Raw genomic sequence first — 27,263 nt, 5'->3', positions numbered from 1 at the left:
TGGCGTTTTTCTATGTTCTTTTTTCCCCTAACTCTGTCTTTCCAGTTCTAACTATGTTATGTCTTATGTTCAAAACCTTAGCATTTTCATCAATTTTTTTTTTATTTTTCACAACAACAAAATAAAGTTCACCATTCAGATGCATTGCAAAACCTTACATTTTCTGAATAAATATTTTTTTGTCTTTACGTTATTTTCTTTGATGTTGAGTATTTTTTCTATAGTGGCCTTATTCACTAAAATGCTCTTTAAATAATTTATTAAGCAATGCAGAACAAAAGATTCCTGCCTTTCTGAGGAATTATTTTGCATGATTTAGAGCAGTGTTATAATCCTACACAAGAAGGATTTGCCATACTTGTGCTATACTTGCTTGAAAGCTTGTTTTGCAAATCAGACTTACATATTCCATTTTGTGCTATGATTACAAGTTTTAATGACGTTTCAACTTCATGTTGGAAGGTGCCTGTGTATAGGTTTTGGGATGTGTATTTCAAAACAGTGGGGCAAAGGCATTTGTATCTGCTGTTAATGAGTCAGTAACGGCTTAGACACGCAAGGCTTTGATTCCTGTGGTGACAGTGTACCAGAAGGTGTGTATTCCGAGAATCCCAAGAAAAAGAGTTGACGCTCATACTCTGCATCCAAGAGATGCTGGTACGCTCGTATAAAAACTTTCTCCGTTATCACAAAGTAAAGAGGCAGTTTTAGATACAGCAGGAGGAGCCGGTACGTGCACGAGGGAGGTGGTTTGGTACTGCTGTAGAAAAGTGAGTGATGGTTACGATCTGTGAAAATATGCTTTTAAAAAGAGTCTAGGTACAGCGGTAAGGAGGGTAGTATTTACCAGTTAGTGTATAGGCTGTATGGCCTTCTTTAGCGTCTTGTGTCATAGACTAAAATAGGAAATGTTTTTTCCTCTGAATCACCTGAATTTTCTTTTGGTGATTGTGAGTATTATCGCTCTTAGTGGGAACGTTTAATTTGGATCTAGCCATAGTAAAAACAGGCTAGGTTTTTGTTTTGCTTTGTTTTTTATGCAATGAAACAGTAATTTGTCTGGAAAGGCTGGGATACCATGTCCTGCATATTTCTGCAGCCGTGCTGTGGCCCTGGGTATACTTCAGTCCTGACAGAAGCCAGTATGCTTTTGAGTTAGTTAACCACTCAGAGAACCATGCAATCAGGTTTCGTATGAGAGTAGCAATTGATATGTTCACGTACCCCACATTTTTTTAAGATATATGATGTAATTTTAATACCTGATGTAAATGCAGGTGTCCTAGGGCTATATTTGCATAATAAATGTGGAGTACTTTGTTAGTAAGAACAGTGTAAGCCTTTCTTACTCCTGAAGCTTTCTTACGCATTCCAGGGTCAGGCATGAGATGAGACTTTGCTGCAGTCCTCTACAGAACTTGGGGAGGGCCATATTCAGCCCTAATGGAAGGAGCTACTTTGTAAGTTGTCGAATGGCACTTTCTACCCCCAGCTTTTGGGGTGGGTCTTTGTAGAAAAGCCTGATTTATACAGAACCTCGAAAGGCTATAGATTTTGGTAGGAATCAGCACAATCCAGTGCAAGTAGTTCTGTCTTGCAATGGGTATTTTCAGTTAAATTACCCTCTCTCCTAAAGCCTGTGGTGGTGTCACTGGAGTTGTGCAGGTGTAACAGAAGTACCAAAATCTATTTTTAAAGAAATTGGGGTGGGGGTGTGTGGTGGTGTTTCTGTCTTTTCTTAAGCCAAAGAGGAAAGTAATGGCTCGCTTCAGAGTTTGTTGGCCCCACTTATAAGTCCTGCCTAGAAAACCCAATGGTAACTGTTCTGCTCAAAATTTGGCTGTTTTTAAAACTGGCTGTGGATGTTTGAGAATTAAGTATCCCAATCTAAATAAAGCTTATGGATTAACATAATGAAGTCAGGGATGTTTTACTTTGTGCAAAACGCTGCATTAACCGTGAATGTATATGTATAAGATTATGGCATTGATTTTTTTTTCTTTATTGTTTTTTTAACTGTGTGAGTGACAGAGAGCTGCAGGATACTGTAAGCCCAGGCAGCCTCCAAGCTGTCTCACAAAGGCAGATGGGCAGCGCTGCTGCTCGAGCATGGTAGCTGTTTGTGGTAGCAAGCGGGTTGTTTTGGAGAGCAGCCTTGTCCCAGCTGTGTTGGTGGTTTCAAGCATGGGGCAGGTTCCCGTGTCTCTTCTCGCTTCGCGCTCTCTCTGGGCTTAGCAGCGGTACGAGGATCTCGATAACAACAGCCGAGCACCCTGCAGTGGTCGTCTGATGGCTGGTAGCAGCTCTTCTTCAATGGAGGTTAGTTATGTGCTCAAGAAATACCGCTAGGTACGTTCCCAGTGGCAGCAGCGCAGTTCCCACCGGTCGGGTTCTTGTCCTGCCGCGTAGCTGGTGTGCGGAGAGCCACGTGTGTGGCAGGACAGGTGACTTTCCCCGATCCTCCCTCAAAAAGCTTTTGCTTTGCAGTTTGAGAAGAGTATGTCCAGTGTCCCCAGCGAGCCTTGGGGCTGTATCAACGCAACCCCTTTTGCATGAAATATTTGAATAACCTTTTATCTGGGGGAGAAGCGTGGGGACTAGGAGAATATAGGCATTAGAAAGTGAGCTGAGACCTGCTGAAATCCTTGTACTTTGGATCTGGGCGTTAAAGAGCTCGTGCCGTCTGGTATTACAGCCAGACTCTTTCCAGAGGCTGCTTTGCAATTTGTGTGGCTCCTCCAAGGAAAGTCAAGAGCAGAGAATCTGAAACTAAATCCGAGGAATGGATTCATCTGCATTTGTTTTTCTTTTTACCAATTGGATTATGTACTGTTGCCTTCCCCATCCAGGCAGACACAGGGTGATCTTTTCCTGTCACCATGCTCTCACTGCAAGAAACTTTGATAGCTTTGCCCAGAATCTGATAACCTCAGCCATAAGCAGTGAGAAAATGCAGAGTATATTTTCTTCTCCAGAAACCAAAATAGGAGGAGTATTTTTGAAGCTGATAGCTTCTAATCTGAGAAGAGTGTATTGAAATAGTGACAGTAAGGGTGAAGACTTTGAAAGTATAGGTACTATTCTAATTTAGTGACAGCAGAAAACAAAGCACTTGGCAGGAAAAATAGAAGTCAGAATTTTGAGGTATCTATTACTGCTTTTCCTGGATTTATGGGAATATAGTATAATGCAGCTTATGATTGAAAGGTCTGTAGAAAAGCTGACAAGAATAAAGAAGCTGATCTCAACAGTTATATTTCTATAGTACTGAATCATGAGAAAGTAACTTACTTCAGGGACTGAAGAAGAGCAGTGCAGAGGCAACGTGTAAGCTGACCATGTCTTGGTCTGAGTCCACTGAATCAAAATTAGCAGCAAGTGCAGACCCATGTGAGAAGGGGGAAGGGAGCACGGTGCTTGCACCCTTATCTGCTGCTTGGCCAGCTCAGGTGGGAGGCAGGGCATTTCTTTGTCTTTTTACCAGAAGTTTGGGTGCCAATTCTCTTGCATCCCAGACAAAAAGCCCCAGCAAACTTCACCAGCAGCCGCAGTTTGACATACGAACTTCAGTCTCCGTTCAGGCAGATGTTTGCCAGCAGTAGATTCCGTCTTATTGTGGTCAATTGGTGCTATTGACTTACGTGTCAGAACTTGTGTTTGTATCATAAACGTTTAATGACACTAAAGAATGAGTAGTTAAACTCAATGGTTTTATTTTGCTCACTTCACATTAGAAAGCTCTGTGCCTCCTGTCTGAAATCTGAGATTGCAGATCCACTTTGAATAGATGCCTGCATCGCCCACTGGAAAGCGACAGCCAAAATCTGAGGCGCGACCCACCCCATCCTGGATATTAATGCTGCAGGTTACAATAGATACTGAGCGCTTGGCTGAGGTCCTGATCCATTCAAAATTCTTATTGACACCAGTGGGAGTTCTCTATGTCTGCCTGTGACATTGCCTCTGATTAGTGGGTGGTTGTTAATGTGCCCATGCTTGGAATATTTACAGTAACTACCTCCTGTTATGACTCATTATCTGTGACTGATTTTGATTCCACAAACTACAGTAATTCTTTATAAAAGATACATTTATAAAAGAAGCATGTTTCCCTCTAAATCCCTAGACGGTGGTCCTGGACATCTGCTGGTAAAACACCAGCAATTAGAAAATGGAAGTGGCCTTTGAGATCAAGGCACCAGCACATTCGTGCTGATGCTCTGTAATGGTTTTCAGTGTTAGCTGACGAAACCCGCGTTAAGGCAGTATTTTTAGGGACAAGCTCCAAACTCTGGGGTTTGTGATACTGTTGGTTCTCATATGGCTGCTGTCCATGGCAAAGAACTCGTGTTGGATGGAAGGTAGTAAAAGACAGTCATCTTTTTTGCTTCTAGAGGAGAACTTAGTAATAGTTGCTTCTTGGCAGATGCCAAATCTCATCTTCAAAGGAAAAACTCCCAGGCAGATGAAGCCTGGGGGATGAGTAGCCCCACAGAGCATTGCAGGGGGCTGCACAGGGTTGAGTACCAGCATCCATAGCAGATGCATAAGAATTTGTATGGCTCAGGCTTCTGGCATCGCTGGTCTGTGGCCACCCACAATATGCTGGAGACTTGTCATTAAAACTATTTGTGCCATTTACTGTGATTTCCTGCAAGGCATTGGTCTTACCCCTACGCTTCGGGAATTTTGTGCTGCAGTGTGGTCTTGGGTCAAATGAATGTTAATTTTCTTCCTCTGTTCCTCATTGTGTGTTATTGCTATAGTGTATTTAGGAAAAGAGATGGCTCCGGAGTTAATACGAACCACTTCCTCAGGAGCAAAGATGTTGCAAATCCTGTGCCTCAGTCTCTTCCCTGCAAGCAGTGAATCCATGCTTTTATAAAATCTTCTGTGAATCTAGATGTGCGGTCAGTCCTGTGTACAAACAAAACATTTGCACATCTGGGAGGAGAAGCTTCCCATCCTAGATGACCTACAGCTAAGTATTTTCAGACCAAGATCTTTGTGAGTTAATGTGTATTGGAGAGGAATTGCTCTGTTGATTACCCTGAGACTAGAGGTGCATGTTTTTTGTATGATTTAGTTGGGGATGCTTTTACAGATTCAGCAGTTTCAGGTCTATTTTGTGGGACTGAAGCTTTCCTAGCCACTTGGATTCTTTTTAGTTGAGCCTGGCTCTAGGGTCTGTGTGTCCCAAACATTAATTTTCTTTCCTTAACTATGTCTGTTAGCCTAACAAAATTCCCCACTTTTCCCAAAACATGTCTTGACCAAACTTACATGAAGAGACATATGTTAAAAAACAAAATGAAACAACTAAAGGAGTATGTTATTTACAATAATACTTTCATTTTTTTTGTGTGGTAACTTGGGTAAAGGGTTTTCTTGAATTGGCTGGTCTGGTTTCTTGCTCAATATTTGTATTGTTTTGCTGAGAGAAATGAAGGCGAAAATAATTTGAATTGCACCCTCAGGCAGGTAACAATTCAGTTGTTTTCATGAAGAGAGCGTAAAGTGAGACTGTTCTCCACTTAATTAGTTTTGTGAGAGTGATGTATAAGGCAAGGTCAGTGCTAAAGGAAGAAAGGGCTGGCATGGATTGAATGCTGCTTACATTGTTTGAATAATTAGAGCATCACTCTGAGGTGGGAGGGAGGAGAGGGACCGAAATGAAGTGAGAAGAGATATTCCTGAAATAGCAATTGAATTGCCATTGGTCTGGGTTGCACCACGCGTACGTCGTTCAAGATCAACTAAATCCGAACTAGTGGTGGTTCATTACCTTTGATGCTGTGGTTGTGACTATAGCTGAGATGAAGGTGTATTTATAGAGATTACTCTGTTCTGTGGTCCAAGTAATCTCTAGATGCTTTTCAGCTGAGGCTTGACATAATTGCTATAAGGCTCTGTGGTTGCTTTATGAATAAATTGTTTAACCAATACTTGGTATTTTTGACACATGTGATTTTAGTTACCACCTGATTTAGGACAAATTTGTCTTAGTGGGATCAGATCAAACTTACGCAGTGTGTAATCCTCGTCTGACCTGAGTGGTCCATGGGCATTTGCTGGCTTTTGTAAAGTGACTGCTTCACCTCTGTACATCACTCTTAGATGGCAGCACGGGGAATCCAATAGCATTGCTGTGCCGCTCTGGTGGGCTTCTGTCTCCCTCTTCATGTAAGCTTTAACAACTGAGACTGGCAACACAGATGTGGGATTTCATCAGCAGTAGAGGTAGTACCCATGTGATTATTTTTCTAATGTTCTTCCTCCTCCATCCCCTTAAAACATCCTGTGCCAAGAGGGACATAGAAAACATATTGTGGCCAGCTGCCAGCCACCCACCCAGCCCCTCTGTCATTCACCCTCCTCAACAGGACGGGGAGAAAACAAGATGGAAAAGCTCATGGGTCAGGATGATAAAGACAGGGAGATCACTTGCTAATTACTGTCATGGGCAAAACAATCTCGACTTCGGAAAAACTAATTTATTGCTGATTAAAATAGAGTTGGATGGTGAAAAATAAAGACAAAAACTAAAATACCTTCCCCGCTCCCCTTCTTTTTCCCCAGGCTCAACTTCACTCCATTCCCAACGCCTGTACCTCCTCCCCCAGCCCCAGCAACGCAGCAGGGATGGGGATCGGGGGTTGTGGTCAGTCTGTAGGAGTTCCCCTCTGCCACTCCCTCCTCCTGACACTTTTCCCTTGGGTCCTTCCCACGAGCTGCAGACCTTCAGGGTAAACCTGCTCCAGCGGGGGCTCTCCATGGGCTGCGGTTCCCTCAGGAAATACCCACCTGCTCCCCTGTGGTCTCCCCACAGGCTGCGAGGAAATCCCTGCTCGGGGGCCTGGAGCACCTCCTCCCCTCCTCCTTCACTGGCCCTGGTGCTCCCAGGGCTGTTTCTCACATGTTTCCCCTCACTCCTCCCTGCCGGGCAGCGTTTTTCCCTGTCTCCAACACGCTTTCCCAGAGGCACCACCAGTGTTGCTGCTGGGCTCGGCTGTGCCCTGCAGTGGGGCTGTTGGGGAACTGGCTGGAACCAGCCAGAACTGGCGGGAACCAGCGGGAACCAGCTGTGTCTGGCTCAGGGCAGCCCTGGCCTCACCTCACAAAGGGCCCTGCTGATGACACCTGGGCGCCCACACAGAGTTCAACTTGCACGATGCCAGGGTGACAGAAGGAGGCCGTTATGGCTCAGCCTCGACTTCTGATGACGAAGGTAACCTGCTAATTGCACTTCTCATTAGAATGGGCCAAGTGAATGGAATTAAACAGAAAATGCCCTCTTTCTCCTGGAAGAAGGTGGCCGTTCCTGTTGTGTCAGTGGTTTCACCTGGGACTTCAGCTCCTCAGGCAGAAGAAGGAGGTGATGGCCGTGAGCTCTCCGGTTCCAGGAGGTTCATACAGGTTTTACTCACACGCTTGGTTTCATTATAGAAGTTTAGGAGTTCTGAACAGTTTTTCCCTGCCCGCCGTAGCCTATGTTTGCAAATCCAGTAGTAATTAGCTCTAATCTAGTTTTGTTTGTTTTTTCTGTTCATTTTGTGTATTGAATCCTCGGAGTTTTTTCTCTTCTGTTGGAGGTGACTTTTCCCTCAAATTTTAGAAGTGTTTCTGATTTTTGTTAAATGAAGAGAAAAAGCGCAGGACTTTTTTTTTTTTTTGCCTAAAATAAGAAAGATACAATGGAAAGAAAGTATGAAAGAACCAGAAAGGAAAGCTTAACAGGAGAGGGAAGACAGCTGGGAGGAGTAGGGAGCGTTGCAGAATGAGCTCCAGGTGATCTGCAGCACGTCATCTGCTCACGCCAGTCTCAAATACTCTCTTACCTGCCCAGCAGACACACAAGTGGAGAGAGAGCTTGCTTCTGGTTTTATTTTTTCAGCCATATTTTCAGGAGTTATCAAAATCTAAGAAGGTGGTAGGCACCTTCCCCCCCCCCCCCGCCCTTGCATCTCTATGTAGTTCACTGGTACTGGCCACAATGTTTGTTCAAGTAACTTAGGCTGGATTTACTTCCACACATTGTCAATGTGCTGTCAAATTGCTTACGTAGAAACATTTTTTTCTTTGGATTTTACATCTGCTGTGAATTTCTGTACAGCTATCTTTTATGTTCAATAGACATACAAATTTCTTATGTTGCTGTCGTATCTCAACCTGCCCAAGCTGTGCTACAGTGCTGCCTCGAAAATGTTAAATTTTTTAATTGTAATTATACACAGTGCTCCAAATTGCTGTCACTGACACTTTGTTCCTCCGAGTGCTGCAAGAGAATAAGAAACTATGATGGAGCCAATTGCCACTGCAAGCCATTGTCAGTTCTTATGGGTGCAGAGCTGGAATACCTGAACCGTGAAAGTCTCTCTTCCAGCGAAATAAAGATGTGGTGGTATTCTGGGGAGCTGTAGTATTGGTGGGAATTGCAGGCATATGCATTTCCTGGGGGAATCGTGACTTGTAATTGTTTGAGACCATCATGTAGTGCATGGTGCTCCCTCCTACCCCGTGCTGCAGACATTGACGTAATATTTCTTCTGACTGTAAATGGGAGAAAGGTCTCTGCAACCATACTGATGTACAGTCAGTGCAGGTTTGTCATGTGCTCTACTTTACGTTTGCTTCTGATCTTGCATACCAGTGACTGAACATTCAGAGCCTGCCAAAAATAGCTAACTGTTTTCAAGTGATTGGGCAAGGAGAACTGGAACGACTTTCATTTGCTGCTTTTCTTTTTTCTTCTTCCCCCTCTGCCCTGTGTTTGCTTTCTGAAGAAAGGATGCTGTTGGGTTTTTTTTGTTTTTTTTTTTTTTATTTATTCTGATGGAAGTCAGTAGAAGGTGGTAAAAGTGAAATAAGTCAAAAGGGATCAAATAGCAAGCCTCTTCTTGATCACCTAACGGTAGGCTACAGCAGCAGAAAGACTGTGATACCAGTCCCAGGAGCTGAGAAAAGATTTCTGGGATGAAGTGTGACCTGTTTCTGTTCCCCTCTAGTGTCAGGATAATTCCTGGCCAGGGCAGCCAATAAATCAATAAGTCTATTTTAATGTTGGAGTTTGGTTGGTATCTGGCCTGTTGAGCTTACAGGCTTGTGTTACTTGGCCACTGGGAAGCTGCATCTTTGGTTTCTTTGGCTGGAAGAGGGGGTGTGGGTTTTGTTTGTTTGTTTGTTTTTTCTTTTCAAAATATCAATGCAGAAATCCGTTCTTAAGATTTGGTTTTATAATTGTGCCTTTCAGAGGAATTTCTATTGCATGATTTCTGGGATGTTGGGAGTAACAAACTGGTATAAATAATAGTCTTTTCATATAGGGTATTCAAGTAGTAGGCAATGGAAAGGGGTGAAAGCTTGGTGGATACTCATGCAGTAACTCATATACAAGGAGGGAACAGCACAGAAGACAGGAGGAAGGTAAAATTGTACTTTTTCTTAGTAGTGCATTTAAGAACAGTAGATGTTCTTGTTTAGGATACTTGATTTAAGTGGCAGCAATGAATGCAGAGGAGAGCAGGACTATGCAGAGCTGTGAAAATCGTCAGTTCTGTTTCATGTCAACGTTCAGGGTTTAAACATTTGTATGTGTTCCCCCATTGGGACATAAGCAAAACTTCTTTGAAGCTACTCAGGAAAAAGAGGCATACCAGAATTATCTTAAGGAAAAAGACCTGTCAGGTTTTCCATCTGTGTCCTTGTTCCACCCTTGATCTGAGAAGCCCTCCATTCAAAACTCGGATGTTTTTGCAAGACTTTTGAGTATGATCAGAAAAATTGGTTAGGCACTTCTGAACAATGTTAGGAGTAGATTTTGGAATATAAGAGGTTTTTTTTTAAAAAAAAAGCACAATTTCAAGTCAGCGTGGAGGACGGCAGGAAGCTTTGTAGTGACGCAGAGAGGTTTTGTGTATGTGCCTTTTGGACTGGAAGTGTCTTGGTTTTTTTCACTGCACATTGTATGGTGAAGGATGAACTTTCAATTGCTTTGCGATTTGTGGAAGGAATGAGATGCCAGAATAAGAATGCAACACAGAGAAAGTGTGATGGAGTGGCAGGAGAAAGCAAATCCTGTGAAACTTTGAACGATAGAAAATTAGCTTTGAAAAGGCTCTGGAGAGCATGAGGAGGCTGAAAAATGTAATGGAAGAGGGGATATTATGGGCATAATTTATCACTGTTTCCGGGAGTGTAATAATAGCCTGGCTATGTATTTTCTTACTGCAGCGTGGATTTATGAAGACCAGAGAAGAAGCGATGGGGGTAGCTGAGGCAGGAAGCGATCAGTGGAGTTTCAGTGGAGCCAGGGTCAAGGGAGAGATGAAGTTAGCAGTGACGCAGAGATGGAGATAGAGACACACAAGGAGGAAAAGGAGCTTATGAATTTGCTGCAACTCCAGCGCTTTTCATAAGAGGACTAAAGATACGGGTTTATCATCACTGTTGGCAGAAGCAGGTAAAACCATTAGCATTTGAGCCACTGAAGCTGTTGCAAATACTGAGCACATAAAAAGAAGTACCTTTGCGTATCGGGTTAACTCGCTGAGTTCGTTGCCTAAGTAGCTTTTCCACCAGTTGGGTGTTTTGCAGATTGGCAGAAAAGCACCCAAATTGTAAAGTGGCAGGATAGGCTGAACTTCTAATCAAGAGAGGCAGAACTGGGCTTACAAATTTAAAAAAAAAAAAAAAAAATTGTTAAATAACTCAGTTGAAAACAGAAGGAGACCCAGCTCTATGTGGTGTGTAGTGGTCCGCTCAGAGCTCAAGGAGCTAAAAAAAATTCTGTCATCTAGTCTGATTTTTCACTGCTTCAGTGTACTAAACTGGGAGTATCTTTGTGTTGCTTGTTAAAAGCGGTGTCCTATGTGTATTGGTTCAAACACCTAAGAATGAAACTATTTGTTTAAATGAAGCCTTCAAATCATCTTCCTTCTATGCTTGAGTTTCCCAGAGTCTGGATCTCCATTTACCATTAAAAAAAAAAAAAAATCTATTCTGGACTTGCACCAGGTTGAGACAAGTGCTACCCTAGTAACCAGTCCGGTGAAGGCCCACATGTTGCACCAGTGGCAGTGAGCCTTGTGACCCCCAAAAGTGAAGTCTGGAATTACTACTTGATTTATTTTTTTATTGTTTGGTTTTTTTTTTAAATCTGGGGAACTCTGTCACAGAGAGGATGAATACATTTACCGGTGTGTTGAAGGTAATGTGAGGGTACATGCAAATTTCCATTGAATTCCAAGTGTGCACTTCTACCAGACTTACCTGAATAATTATTAGATATAATTCTTTGGGATTTGGAGGCCAAACCTTGCTTTCACTGATAAAGCAGCCTGAAAGAAAATTTAGGCACTTATATTTTCTAACGGCATAAATGAGGTTAGCTTCTGTAGTAGTATTGAAAGCAAAGACTCCCCGACAGCCATGTCTTTGAAACTCTTAACAGTAATACCAGGCTGTAGTGAAAGCACACAGGTTTGACAACCTAAAACACTGCAACAAACCTTGACAATCTGTCCTGCAAGGTGCTAAGCATCTCTACTTTTCATTTACCTGAAAACTCTTAGCGCTCTGGTTTGGGCCCTGTATCAGTGAACGTCACATATTCCTGTCATGTCATGTTCCCACTATCACAAATTCTTACATTAGATGTATTTCAGAAGGAGCAATTGACTGTGGATGAGGAAGACTGAGTGAGTGACAAAAGGCTTATAAAAGAGATCAACAACACATAGAACACTTTCATCCCTCATTCAAACGCGTATGAATGAGCTGTTTGTCAAGGTAGTACCTCTGTCACTAAGAGGAGAAGATAATGCATTACCCTTCTTTCATAAAGTTGTTAAAATGGTTGCTGTTAATTTATCAGCAAATTATTATACTCAATGTGAAACACTTACCCTATTCTTTTATATGTCTTTTCTTAAAGCACTTTGGCCTCCTTGGTAGGATCTCTAATTACTGTTTTTATTACTGGTTGAAACATTTTAAACTATCGCTGTGCATGGGACGTGAGTTTAAATAACTCTACAGGTAAGAGACTTTGATAGCTCATCTGTGTTTATTGGGGTGACACCTAACAAAGAGCAGAACTTGAACCAGTCCTGTCTTGTCAGGTTAGACTGAAACACGGTTTGTGCTGCTCAGTCCGGTCTTGCTAAGTAATATCCTCAGTAAGAGCATGATATGCTTTGCTTTTCATGGTGCTGACCGCTGTTGTGATGAAGGAAGGATGAATATTTTAAATGCTGGGTCTCTCTTTCATTTTTTTTTTCTTTAGAAAGAGTAGTACCTTTGGGTTGAATTAATGTCATGTTTTAAAATAAGCCTGAAGATAGCTACAACAAGCTGTAAGTTTTGTATTGAGGCTTGATTCTCCGATGTGGGATTTCTGCGTGTAGGACAAATTGCCATGATAGTTTCAGTGATTTTAATGGAGACTGAAGTATAGAAGACAAATAGATTTGGCTCCTGAAATCTGATCTTGCAAATCAGTAGAAAACCCTGTTGGTGAGTAAAAGGTAGCAGAATCCTGTGTTTAGTCTGCATCTTCAAAGATCGCCTGGAAGATGCTGCAACTGAAACAGTGTGGCATGAAATTTGACAATGTACTATGCTGGGTGGCCTTGGAGGCAACTGCTGCTTCTCTGCTGCTTCTCCAGTTCCACTGTTAGGGTAGTTTGTGCTTCAAAACTTGGCTTTGGGAATTATGGTATCAAAAGTGTGTAATTCAGTCTCTTCCATTCTCTTCATATTTCTCTCTCCCTTATTTATCTTTTACCTTTATCCACAAGCATAAGGATTACTGACTCAAAGGTCTTGAAGGATGGTTAATACCTTGATACATACAGTGGGAATAGAGAGTCTTTAAAAGGTGGTGGCATCGATTTTTGACCTTGTCTAATACCACCACAAAGTATGGAAAGTATGTTAGTTTTATGTACATTTTCTAATCAGTATTCAGAATTGCAATATGCTATGGAATGTATCTGTTTTACCATGTAGGAAGAATGGCTCATGCTTTATGAATTCAAGCTAACACCACTTTGATTTGTGTAAGTTTATTGCCAGATAAACAATATCTTCATATGGAACATGACTGTGCTTGTAGGCTTAATACCCTGGCTGCACTGATATGAAAAATCAGTGGGCTGGCTGATGATTAGGCCCAGCTAACAACGGCGTCTCAGAGCACCAGGCATTTTGAAGCTTACAATTGAACTGTGGGATGAAACCAGATCTGCCTTTGTTTTGAACTTTTAAGTCTTATAGCAATGAAGCGGGCTGCCCTAGTCTGCCCAGCTTTATTTTCCAAGATGTAATTATTCCTTGCTCACTGACTTGAGTAAATCAATTAAAACTCCATGTGTGTGTAACAAGGCTTTGATGTAAGCTAATTGATCAGACCATGCAGGCATATGAGAAAGACGTGGGGCAGATTTTAAAGTAGAAGACTGAAACTCCATGAGCTTTCTTTTGATGTGGCATGGGGGTAGCTAAGTTCCTATCTTCTGTAATAACAGACTTTTCACTGGGTGCTGTGGTATTAAACGCTCCTCTTTGCTTGTACTCAGGTTAGTCTCTTTTCAGCTTGTCCTATAGGAATCAGGTTGTGTCTTGATCCTTTTCCCTTCATCTGGAAGAGAGATTAAGGGTATATGTGTGAAGGGAACCTCAAACTGCAGACTCACGGTTGTCCACCTCTTTCAGTAGGCTAATATGGTTCACTAATTATTTCCTGTGCCTCGGCTACCTCTGGAAACTGGTCCCCTTTTCAGTTTCTCGGCCTCTGTGGGATGCTATCCGCAAGTCGAGATGCGATGACAAACACCTAAATCCTTCCTGTGTTCTTGTAAGCACCTCGTAAATCACAAGGACCTACTTTTGATCAGCCTAAAGCACTGAAGGGTACAGCAAAAAAGGGAGTGGGCACCTGGCCAGTCCCTCCTGTGAAGAAAAGTTTCTCTCTTATCCCCAAAATGGACAATTGGTCTGACCTGCAGTGTCTCGACCCACAGCTCACACGGCACGTCTGCTGCTGGGTAGGGGAACGGCTGCTTGTGCTGCCAGAGCAAGCACATGTGCATGAGAAGAGGCAGGAGAATTAGCTTCTCATAAGAACCCAGCCTTCCAGTTCATCACTCCACAATATTTTTAGAGTTATAATAGTTTCTTGCCCTTGCTTTTCCTCCCCAGAAAAATATCTTTGCTCAAGCTGCATGCAAGTTATTGAGAATTGATGAGTTGTTTGTGATCCTGAATCTGAAGTGACGGTAGGTATTGCTTGCTGCAATCTCTTCCTTTCAGGCCCAGAGGAAGAGCTGATGAAAAGCAGTATTGCCAAATCTTATTTTTAGCTTTTGTCCTATGGGAATTTTTTTTCTTGTTGCTTGATCATTTGGGGTTGGTTTTAGATTTGGGCTGTTCCTGTCAAGGGTGTTCAGAACAGCATCATGCTGTATGTTTTTTCTGTCAGTATTACTTGGTGGTCCAGCCTGGTTGGCTGAGTGCCCTGTGGCTGATGTATCCACGCTGTTGATGTGACTGGCACGCTGCTCTTGTTGCAAGGTAGATTGTAAAATAAGCACACCGCCTGGGGCAAAATTAATTTCTTGGTATTGGTGTAGTTATTGCATTCTCTCCTCCAGCCCTTTGCAAATATTGCTGTTGTCACATTGACTACATTTTATTGTCCTGGATGAAGCCAGCTGAGGCGATTCTGTAATGCAGATGGCGTATAGATATATAGGGTGTCCGGGGTAGACTCATCCCGCAGCTTGATGTGGCACTTACCAATCTAGTGGGATATTTCTGTTTGGTTTGGTGTTAATGTTCCCAGCATGCTTCCTCTGCTTGGTTAGATGAGAGGACTCGCTTTCCACAAAACATCTGTCTGTAGTGCTCTGTGCAAGGTGCTTTTGTCACGTGCACATTGAAGTTGTTTCTCCTTAGAACATTTGGCTTAAACTGCTTTTTTAAAAAAATCTTTATTGATTTTTGTGTCTGTGCACCTTTATTTTTTGGCTTCCCTTTAAGTTTTCCTCTTTTCCTCCTGGATTTATTCTTGCTCTGGGCCAGGCTTGCTGTCAGAGAGGCATGGGAAGTTGATGCAAATCCTGTGCCCGCGGCGTGGACCAAGCTCTCTTGTCTTTGCTTCTGTTACTATTAATGCCTTCCTCCATCCCTTCCCTCATCATACTGACAGCTGAATTGGAAACCAACTGCAACTCTGCTTTAGCAGTATTTTGCCTGAGGTGCTAACAATTGACTAAAACTGGCTCAGATAATGATTTTAATTGGTTTGATTTTTGCCATTGGCTTTAGAAGAAAAGAGCTATTTTAGTCCCTCTTCATCCTTGGTCAATTTTATTAATCCATCCGTGGTTTTAAAAACCTCAAAGACTTTCAGCGCAGAGAGGTAAATGTTTCAGTGAGGCTTACCCTGAAATGCTGGTGCACCGGTGGAATTTGGCTTCTAGTGGGCAATAATGTGCCTGTTTGGTCATGCAGAAAATTGCCAATTTGAGGGGACATGACACCTATTGATGACTGTTCAAAGTAGGTTTTCATATGAGATTGGAGGCATTGAAATGCCAATTTTTTACTTTTGTTTCAGTTGTACTACCTGTGATATTTTTCTCCTTGGACTGCTAGTCCTTGCTTTTAGAACGAATGGAGGATTATTCAGTGCCCGTAAGCGCAGACATGAGTGATGACACGTTTGTGCTGTTTTGCTGTGGGATGAGAGTAGTCAGTTTGCTTTAATTTTTAATGCTTTGATTCTTTGGCAAACACCAGAGGTGTTGAAACTACTCACTCATGCAAAAAATAAATTATGCATGCATACAGGTTTGGTGCCTGAAGGCATTTTCATGGGGTGTACCTTCAGGCACGCAGCTTAAAGAGCCTAGACTCCTTACGCATACCCATCTATACAGTGAAAGGACAGAGATACCCCTCTCCAAGGGTCCATATAGGCTTTCTTCAGTGTGTTACCACCTCCTATCACCCCAGCTGAAGTTCACTGTTCTCTTGGTTGGGGCGATAGAATACATTGTAGATAACTTGACTACCAGTGAGAATTGTTTGAATATCAATACAACAACAACATCTTGAATAGCAGATGTTGAATTAAAAATACGCAAGCAACTTTGTCTTTCTGTCCGTAAAGTCAGTAACTGGTCCAGCTGGGTGCAAACTTCGGCTGCCCCATGTTTGATGGCTTGAATGTCCCTGTAGTTCTAGGTTGCGTTTGTTGAACTGTGGTGGTTTAAGCTTGTATGAGATGTGATCAATAACAAAGGTAATTCAGGCACTGGCTAATTTGAAGTTTTATGTCCTTCATTTCCATGAGACATATTTGTTCAGTTACATTATCTGCTAATTGTATTTCTGAACAATTTCTTGCAGAGACCTTTAAATGTGTGTTGTTGATATGAAAGCGGCATTATTCTCTAGGGGAGATAATCAGTTAGTGACTTACTGAGCTCAGCTCTTGCTGTCTGCTGTTGGCCTCTGTGGTAAAACTTGAATTTTAGTGGGTAGAGCAGAATTTTTCTGTATTTTCTCTCCTTTATGAAGGAGTGATTACTGGGAGGCTTTTCCTTGCAAATAGATGAATTGGTTGTGATTATTTTTTTTCCCTACATTAAGTTATTTAAAAACCATAATTTGTCAAGAATTGTTTTTTGTGCTATTTAAAAAGTACCAAATGGAAATAGCTATGATCCATACAGTCCATTATTAGAAGGCTCTTCTGAATCAGAAAACCATGTCTCTCTTGAAAATATATCACTTCAAAACACAAATCCTGCTGGCTGGTGCTGGACTTTGGATTTGAGGTGAGGGAGTTTGTGCTTTCCTGGCGTGTGAGCACCTTCTCTCACAGCCTCATCAGGAGGAGCAGCTTGTGGAGTGAGTACGAGGCCTTTCCAGAAGTGGTGATTGAAGCCAAAGAAGGCTCTTGACTTTTTGTGATATTAATGGGCTGAAATGGAGGATGGGAGGCTTTGACTGGCACAGACAGGGCCTGTGAGCTGGTACAAAATTCAGCCTTTAAAATATGGTTTGACACCACAAAGTGCTTGATGGCACTGAGGCTCTTGGGGTGTCATAGGCAGGACCCACTCCTCCACTCAAAGTTTATTTTCTTTTCCTGCATCAATATTTATGAATCTTCCCTGCCATGCTCCAGGCAGCAGTGACCCAGTTTAAGGGTACTGGGTATTTATGGGAGACGTGGGTGAGAATAAAATTGGGGTATGAATGTGATGTTCAGGGCAGTTCACAAATCTGTCCCTGTGGTGCATGAAATGTTGTGCTGCGGCACTGCTTGTGGGTATCAGGTATTCTGGGTAATTTTATTCACCTTCTTAGTCACCAGCGTTTGATAACTGTCAGAGGGAAGACGATGGGTGATAGTGAATGGTCCTCTGTGGCTGCAGCTTGGTCCAGGTTTGAGCTGGCCCTGCCATCCCCCATCTAAGGCGGTGTGGTCAGTATGTCTGGTCGAGAGCTCCACCTCTGGGGAAGGAGCGTCGTGCCTGGGTGCTGTTCAGTCCATTTGTTTGGCATGGAAATCTTTCATCTCTGTGGTTCCTTCTTAATCCAAGTTAATGGGCTTCTTCAAGGAGGAGCTGGGTAAACAGGCAGTAATATACAGGTGGTATGGTGAGATGATTTATTAGTCCTCTCTCATCTGAAGTAGTAATAATAAAAAAACCCCTATGAAACTCTACTTAACCTATCAGAAATGACATTTTAAAGAGTACTTATCCGAAGCCCAAAAGATTATTGCACACTGTGCCCTCTGCCTGAGAACAGCAGGTATGATGTAAATGAAACCCTTCTGATCAGATTTATCTTTCAATCTTTTTATCTCCATAAAGGTGAAGAGCTGGCTGGAATAGGTTTATTGTAGTTGACTGTCATCCTGACTTCTAGGTTCCTAGCTTTTAAATTTATACCAAAATGTAATACCTGTACTTCTGAAGGTTTCTGTGCTTCTGTTTTATTTTTTAAACTGGGTACCCACATGTTTCCATGGTCAGGGTACTCTTTAAGTCACTACACCCACGTGTTGAATGAAAAGATATTCTGTGCTCTTGTTTGGAGCAAAAGGGATGGTGGAGTGTATTCCTGCACTTGCAGAGCCACTAGGTACTGAGAGTTGTCTTCCAAACCTTTAAGTCCTTTTTCAGTGTAATACACATAATGTGTGAAAGCTTTCCTTAATTGAATAGTAGCTACTTAATATTTTGTATTTCAGGGGTTTCTTCTTTGCTTCATGTGTACAGGCTCCACCACAGTGCTTTCACACTGAAAGCAGATCCCCAAAAGACTACGTTTTCCAGGCTGCTTAGCTAAGCAAATTCTTCTCATTAATAATAAGGTCCGCACAACCTGGTGCTTCTCATTTCCGTGGAAGAACTTTTCACTGACCATATGCATCCTCAAACTGTCTTTATTCCTTATATTGGTGGTTATGCAAGGAAATCTATCCACATACCGCACCAGCTGTTCATTTTTTTTGTTTGTTTGTGTTTTCACGTAGCAGTGTTGCTATTAAATAGTGAGATACTGATAAAACTTCTCAACAGATCAGGATTAGCTGAACAAAATTTGTAGCTTGAGCACTGAGCAGGCAGGCAATCTTGAACGCAAAACGTCAGAGGAGAACTGTGCCTTTAACTGCTGACGTTCAGACGGGCAATACAGACTCGGGATTATACAGTTATTGCTTGTCATTGACTTTTTTTTTTTTGTCTTTGTCTCCTGAAAACACTTCTGGGCATCTTTCAAAATAGCATCTCTCTGTCCCTGAATACGTTTAGAAAAGCTTAGCTGCTGAAGAATCTTAGCGTGAAATCTTACTGCTTTTCATTGGAGGGGAGAGATTATTTTAGTGTACCTTACAAGGGCACTTCTTTTCTTTTCCGGTACTATCACATATTAATTACATCCTTTTCTGGGAAACTAGTCTCCCTGTGAAGTTTGTCTAATGGTTGTGGGATTTTCTTTTGCCCTTGAGCATTACCCATCCTAGTGCGTTTTACTTGTCCGAGTTTTTATTTTTCTGTTCCTGGTAAATATGCTCAGGCTAAATCCACAAGTCCTCAGTAAAGCCTTTGTGATGGAGTTGCTCTGTAAATACACTGTGTTTACCTGGTTACTGGATGTTTCTTGCATGTGTGTAGCACTTTTGTCTAAGTGTCTGCAAGGAAAACAAACAAAGGGGAAGAAGAGTGGAGACGAATAACTCCTCAGCAAATGCCTGTGAGTTGTTAAGTGACAGCGGTAAGATGGAAAATCGAGAAAGACCAAGAACCAGGAAATGTATAAACTGTTTTCTTTGACACGAGACCCCCCTACACGCACAGCTTTCACTTTGTTTCCTATGTAACTTTGTTCTTACTACAAAATCAACATTTCTGTGAGGTTTTTTTTGTTGCTTTATACCAGTGCGTTTGGATTTTGAAGACTGATCATGCTGGGAAAGGCCTGCAAGTGCACAGGACCTACCCACACCATGGGATGCTGAAGTACCCTCTGTAGAAGGGAGAGGGAGCATCTGCAATGCATGCCAGGATGCTCTGCATTTCTGACTCCAGCTGTGAATGGGCTGGCACATCTGCATGGCAAAACGCAGCTCTGGGCAGAGTCACTGCTTTGGGACCTGGAGGCTGTGTGTCTGTCAGCTCGCTGCTGTGTCCCGTGGCTTAACCCTTCCTCCAACTTTAATATACAGTTCCCATTTTGAGAGGAGCTGGTGCTTGCCTGCAGCATTCTGCAGCGTGCTGTGTGGTGCAGTGCAGATATACCCCTAAAGGTGCCAGGAAAACAAAGCGACACAGGTACTGTTGATCTTATTAAAGTAGAGAGATGCAGTTTAAAATTTCTACTGAAGCAAACCCTCCTACATAGAAATAACCAAGTTTTTCAGCAGTGCATCGAACTGCTGCTCAACAGGGTCTCTGTGTGTCTGTGACACCACTTGATAAGGGCACCGATGGGTTTCTTGTCCCGTGTATCATGTGCTGTCTCTGGTCCTTCAAACACTCAAGAAAACAGAATAAAAAGAGGCTTTTGGGCAAGCAGCTCTTCCAGACTGAGCCAGGCATCTGGCACAAGAAAGGAGAGGGAAGCGGTGCCTTGGGGAGGAATGTCTTCAGCCATTCACTGCTTTATAGGTCCCATAGCAGCAGTGCCCTGAAGTTAACTTGGAGCTGGCTTTGCAGGCAGGCTGCTGCCCAGTGCATCAACACCAGCTTCCAGGTGGATTTGCACACCCCAGCTGATCCCAGGATGCTCCTCTGGAATTTCTCAGGGATTTTCACACCGTCTGTCTTCAGAGCTCCTGTTGAGAGGCTGTCATGGGGGTGAGTGTCCTTGGTAGTCAGGAGAGCTGTAGAGCTGGCGCAGGCTGACCAAACGCAGCCTCTTTCCCTGGACTTAATGGAGAGCCTTGGCTCCTGGAGCTGGAGTGTGGCTGGAAATGCCTGTGCCCTTGGTGTCTGGGCTTTTGTGATCTAATATTTTCTCAGCTCACTCCCTGCTGACCCTTTTCTCTTCCTCAGGTCCTACCTCCTTGCTCCACAGCTGTCAACCTTTCATCTTGCCCCCTCAATGCTCTTCTTTCCTCCACAGGTGCTAACCATCCTTTCCCTAAAGTTTTCTAATTGAATAACATAATTAGGTTAATTAAGAGCAATTCTCTCTAACCTGTATTTAGCTTGGAGTTTGCTTCGGCTTGTCAGATCTGGTGAAGGGATTGTGTGCCAAAGACTTGCCCAATCTTTCCTGATAAATTAGTAAAATAAATTACATAGTCCTTTCTGTCTGTCCTTAAATCACGATGGCTATAGCAGTGCTGCACTTGTAGGCATTAATTTATTTGTCTGACTGTGTGCAGAACAGGCGCATGACTGATGCAATTCAGTGCTTTTTACTTAATTTCTTACAATTATGCTGGTTAATTGGAACTTTTGAGAGAGCTTTTAGTTGTTACAGATACGCAGGTGCCTCCCTATTTGTCCGTAGTCCTGCATGATAACAACTTCAGTCATCAGCCTGTGATGTCTGCATGTTAATTACTCCTTTTGTGAGATGAGGTTGGCAAATGAATCTTCATCAAGCAACTGATGAGTACATCTGTGACTTTGTAATTTAAAACTAAGGTTAATAAGGCCAGGTCCTGGTGGGAATCAACTGGTGGTCTTTGTTGCAAAGGTAATGAGTCTGGCTTTCCAGTTTGCATGCCTCCATTTTTAAAGACCGGCTAAATTAGTAACCAGAAGCAGATGTGAAGGATATTATCCACTCTGTAGATGCTAATTACATCTGTGTAGAATAAACAAATCACACTTCTTTAGAAATACAGGTGTGTACCTTCTGAAACAAAATGTTAAGAAGGCTCGTTCTTTTTCCAGTGATGATGCTGTGTCGTTATTAAGTATGTATTCCAAATGGGGCTGGTATTTCAGAGCACCTTCTGTAACTGTGATGCTGTCTTTGGGCTTTCATCAGACAAATTCTGTTCTCTGCTGTTCTGTTACCACTCGTGGTTCACTTAAGCAGGCTGATTTGGCATCTGAGCCTCGTGTTAATCTGTGCACAGATGTGACTGTGGCCAGCGGCTGTGAGGCAACTGTCCAAGCTAGGCAAAACTGGAGTCACATATGCTCTTGTTCTGTTTTTCCTTCATAGAGGTATTAAAATGGTACCTCTCTCATAGTGGATCCTTCAAAACATTAGTGATTTGTATTCCGTAGTGAAAACAAAGCCCAAAACGAAAGCCCAGGTGGGTTTGTGGGGCCATGTAACTTACCGGACTTCAGGAGAACAGAACTGGCTTGTTTGATGGAGGGGTAGCCTGTGAAGTTGCCCTATTCTAGCTTGTTCTGCTCAGAAGTTGAGCTAAACCTTGCTGCTGAGACCTGCACCCAGAGTGTGTTTCTTGCAGGAGGAGGTACTTGCCCTTATGAAGAAGACAGTATGTTTCATGATGGGTGTTACATTTCATGCCTTGATTTAAGAACATCCCCTGCATTTCTTATGCCCTGCTTGTGGATGTTGAAGATCTCAAAGACAGTATGGAAATGGTGTTCAGATGGTACTTCTCGGCATCAGAGGGATTAAAAGATTGTCTAGAGCCATCTCTGTACCTGAGCCGACTGTTGCTGACTCCATTTGTTGCCTGTGGTGCTAAACTTTTAAATCCGAGAATTGGAACTACCTGACATGCTGGAACAGAATTTCTGCTAGGTTTTTAGTGCAGCAAATCATATTTTACTATAATTTATAGCTTCCCTGTTAATGTAAGTTATAGATACTCACTAACTTTGGAATAAATACTAAATTTTACTCTTGAAATTCAAGGCAATATTAGTATATAATTTTAATCAGCTTTAATATAGAATGTTAAGAAAAATGAGCAGGATTTTAAATGTAAATGGCACAATTTAAATGGTAGCTCTTTACTATATAATTATTAGTCTGTATGCCCTACATGTTCTAGGTTACATGTGAATGCTTTTTTGTACGCTAAGTGAGACGTAATCAGAGGCAGAAGATGTCTTAAATGTAATAAACCAAAATTGATTCATGACATTATTATATTCATGTTCAAAACCAGGTGAAGACTCTCAAATACTTGCCAGAGAGAGGATGACTTGCAAAGAGATGGAGGGGGGGAAAAAAGGAAAACCAATTGGGATAGCAGTTTAATAGCTAGTAGCATATGGTCAACGTAATGCGTATCAGAAAAAAAACCACCTTGTTTGTATATGGAAAAAATAAGGATATTTGTAAACCTATTACAGTTCTAGTGCTATTACTTGTTATCTTGCTGCTGCTCATCGCTCCAGCTGTTTGCTGGAGGTCCCATCCTACGTTTGAATGGGCAGGGATTTGGGATTGATTTTATTTGGGCAGTGTCCACTACAGTTGGCTTTGGGTCACTGGCTCCCAGGCTGACGTATCTCCCTGTGGTGGGGTACCTGCACAAGCAGATTCTACTGGACAGCACAGGCTTTGTGTAGGGCAGCACAGGTGTAGCTTCCCTGCCTCTCTACAGCAGCCTGGTTTGAAGCCTTTCTGGTGAGCATGGCTGGAGTTGGATGGGATATTGGCTCCATCCTCATGTCATCACTGCAGTAGAGCAGTTGCAGAGGTGAAACTCATCGTCACAAGATGGACTGAGAGTGGTGCCGAGCACAGCCAGTGCTGTCACGCAAGGATGAAGAACCACCAGGGCGTGAGAAACAGTGGAATGGGTATCTGCCCCTTGGCACTGCCCTTCTATGCAAAAGCTCAGTTTGGCACAGGAACTATCTATACAGCATAATTAGAAACATCTGAAGTGAACAGTGTTTAGCCACAAAATGGGTCATACACCTCTTTGGTTTTTTTAATGGTTTAAAATTGAAAGGGAGAAAGTCTTTTGGGTCCATATCTTTAAAAAACCTGCTTATATGCTTCACTGGGTGACCAAGTGACTTTGTTGCTCTAACATCGTTATGTAAAAGTAATACAACTTCTAAGGAGTAGTATATACAGACATCTGTTTTACTTTGCCTTGAGAAGTATGTAAGGTTAATAGTTCAGACAGTTTTCGTATATGCCTATGGATTATTAGATTCCAGTACTCAGCATAATTATGAAGCTTAGCAGGCAGTTTTGACAAAGCTGTAGATAGAGGACTTTAAGATGAGGTGCTGAAATACGTGCATTAAAAGGGAAAATACTTCTGATGTGATCAGTTCCTTGTTGCAAAGCGTTCAAGCGCAGGATGCTATGCAGACCTGACTTTGCAGTGATAGTGACTTTTTAAGTTGGTGGATAGGGACCTAAAAAAAGATTTCCAGGAAGCCTGTTTGGCACAATAAAAGAACAAGCAGGGACATACTTATTGGCAAATGTTCACCAGTGGAAAGGTCTAAACAGTAGCTTTTGTTAGGAAAATACCGCCTTTCACAACACTTTGTCCAAAACACAGGAGCCTGTTGTTGGTGATGGATATCTGCAGTTGTTTTCCAAGGTGCAAAAATATCTATGAAGTTAAATTATTTGGATTTATCTGAATAATATGAAATACAAGAAAATGATGCAAATATATCCAAGTAGCACTCTGCCTTCATAGTTGAGATTATGGCTCCCTTGTTAGCTTGCACTGCTGAACATTCACCATAGCAGTAATTCTTCGTAAATGCAAGGTGAAGTATAAGTCCTTAGGCTTTTAGTTTTGTAGTTATAACAAATTATACTCAACGCCTACATTTGTGGAAAATATGACATCCCAGTTTGGTTTCTTAAGGACAGTGCTGTGCACAATCACATGGTCTGTCAAACGTTTTCACCCATGTAAAGCTCGAACTGGGCAAAGTCAGTGGGACTCTAAAACATACAGTTTCTGCAAATTTTATGGAAAGCTTTTTTGTGTAAAGGAAAAGGACCCAAACTAGCACCTGCAGTGAGAGAGAGGGGAATCGCACCTCATCTCTGGCATTCAGAGAGCTGGTGAGCTGCTGGATGCAATTGTGTCCCTGAATCAACACTACATATGTCCAGATGGACAGGCCAGAAACTGGGGGAAAGTGGGAAAATATTGTAGGGTAGAATGTGCATGGACACTGCAAACACTGGTAGGGGGAAAAAAGTGACCAGTCGACAAAAATATAGTCATCACTTCTGTATACAGAGCAATTTGTTTGGTAGCTGTGCTATTAAGCATCGTTAATCTAGATAAATGCTCTAATCCCATTTAAGTCCATTGCAAAGCTCCTATGCTGACTTTAATGAGACTAGAGCTTGTTTCATCACTAGTTCAGAATTTTTTTCTTCGAGCATGTGCATGTGGGGAGGGAGTGGGGAATTAAAGGAGAGTACGTTTTGAATTAGAAAACAAATATGCAAACACTCTTGTGTAAGAGGGAGAAACACCCTTATCTTTGCTATTGAGGAACAGGAATATTTACCCACTTCCTTTGCCTGTACCTTTTAGGCTTCGCCTCTATCTCAGCTGAGGAAAAATTTGAACACGTCTGTTTTCTGGGTACTTCAGGAACTGGATACTGAATGCAGATTTGCTCTGACCCAGCGTGGCTGTTACATTGGAAGGAGAGCGTTTTTGTGTTATGTGTGCTAGGGCTTATTTCTCTCTTTTACGAGCACTGGCATGGGCACCCAAAACCACGAGTGGTGGACGGTGACTTAGAAGTTTTAGCTTTTGTGCTAAAAGGAGCTTCTAGAAGCCATTTTTTTGCTTTAAAAGACAAAACAGGCCTCTAACTGTTCTGTAACTGGAGAGGCACTGCATAAATCATTGCATTTGATGGAGTTAGGTCCATCTCTGTAATGATAAAGAAAGGCATTCCAGTGAAGACTTAAAGTATTTCTCAAGGGCAAAATATTTCCCTTGTGCACTTAACCCATCCTTCCCTTTCCTTTACTTTAGACTATACCTGCTGAAAACTATATGCTACGTGTATAATCAGTAAATTACTCAATTCTGTGTCTTAGAATCAAAGCATTTTGCATCCTCTTCCTGGTATGGCTGTGAGCGTAGCCAGTTTGTCAAATAGAGGGACAAATGAGTAGATTCCCAGTGTGTCTTCCATGCTTGGCAGAGGTTTGGGGGAGAAAATGTCTTCATTGTCTTGAAGGAGTAAAGCACAATATTGAATTTTGGTTGTTGGTCGTGATTGTTACATTGTGTGCTATTCGGTAGTCTCTCTGATGGAAATGAATGGCTTTCAGGCTTGACCTTTGGCTGGCTGAGGTTGCGTTTGTGTAGCAGAGGTTTCAAACGTTAAACTGGACATCTTGTACTGTAAGAGTAGAGCCAGCTCTGCGAGGTGAATGCTTCTTCCTAGATACCAAGCACTCCCTGCTCCAAATTAAGTTAAGGATTGGACTTGAAAAGATTATATGTGCGCAGAGCAAGAAGCAGCCACATTAATTGACCGATTTGCTTTGTTTAATTTTTGATTTAGTGAGAATGCTGAAGTGATGACTCAGTGAGCCATGCGAAGATGTAATCTGGAAATATCATATATAGGATGAGTAGTCCCTTCTAATATAGTCTGATCTGAATATTAGATTTGTTTCATAATTGATTTCCTCTGCAGGAAGAGCTACTTGTGTCCAAAGTATTGTAATTAAACAGGAAAAAAAAAAGAAGAGAGAAAAAAGAAAAAGCAGACTGTATAGCCTGTGGTCATTAGTGGGCAGACGAGCTAAACAAGTGATGTGATTTGCTTTTCAGAAGGGCTGTTGCAATTATAGGACAAGTGCAGCTAAGCAAGTATGGCCTGTTTTATGGGAGAGACTGTGCCTCGCTGTGAAGTGCTGGCATGACTTAAAGATAGCAAGAAACCACAATGTTAATTTACTGGATCAATTCTATCTTGAGGAGCACCTGGGGGACAGCAATGCAGCTTTTGCACTTCAGAATAGTTTTCACTTATTCAACTTCCCAAATTTCTGGGAGGTTTTTTGTGTACTTGGAACCTGCCATGTAGAGACTTAAAAAAACAAAACAACAAAACAAACGAACAAAAAAACCCTCACAAAAAAAACCCCAAACAACAAACAAAACAACCAAACCCCAAACAAACAACCACCCCACCACCATCACTCCCTGCCCCTCCAAACCCACCCAAATCACCCTGAAACCAAATACTTGAAGTGTTTAAATGCAAGCAGTTACTTTGGCTGCATCTCTGAGGCTGTATAATTCAAATAAACGCAGATCAGGAAGTACAAAACCTGCCATTCCTGCACAAACTTATAACAGCACGTGCGTATGTAGTCTTTTCTGGTTGAACCTGCAGTTCTGTATGTTACAAGTGGATTTATGGTGCCAAAGTTGTTCTGTGGAAGGAGGCCTTGCTGACACTGTTAGAACCGTAATGTTTCCGGACTCTTCATTTCCACAACTGTAGGACTTAAACATGGTGTAATGCAGGCAGTCGTATTGGTGTTTTATCCAGATCTGTATGTGCATATACAATTGGAATAACAGTGACAAGGGGAAAGTGCAGGAATCTGATGATTATGGAGTGACTTAGGGTGACTGCGGAGAGGGAAGCCGGTGGGACAAGCCGTGGAGCTGCCGATGCGCGATGCAGCATATGGCAGCCGGTGCTGAGCTGCCAGGGAAGAGACTGTTTCCCTGCCTGTTGTGGGGAGATTGCAGGCAGCTACGGGGTCGCTTACAAGTGCAAAGTGAAAATTTGTGTTGGGAGTGCAGTAGTGGCGTA

General features: G+C 42.4%; 1 protein-coding gene across 4 annotated transcripts in view; it reads left to right on the top strand.

Moving 5' to 3' along the window:
* Nucleotides 1–27,263, top strand: part of FGF13 (fibroblast growth factor 13) — a 332,528-nt gene that overhangs the window by 74,346 nt on the left and 230,919 nt on the right. The window lies entirely within an intron of this gene.

Source organism: Nipponia nippon, unplaced genomic scaffold (genome assembly GCF_047370975.1).
Source record: "Nipponia nippon isolate SJK-2023a ecotype South Korea unplaced genomic scaffold, ASM4737097v1 scaffold_12, whole genome shotgun sequence".
Taxonomy (NCBI): domain Eukaryota; kingdom Metazoa; phylum Chordata; class Aves; order Pelecaniformes; family Threskiornithidae; genus Nipponia; species Nipponia nippon.
The sequence above is the reverse complement of the archived record's forward strand: the minus strand, read 5'-3'. Positions and strand labels throughout refer to the sequence as shown.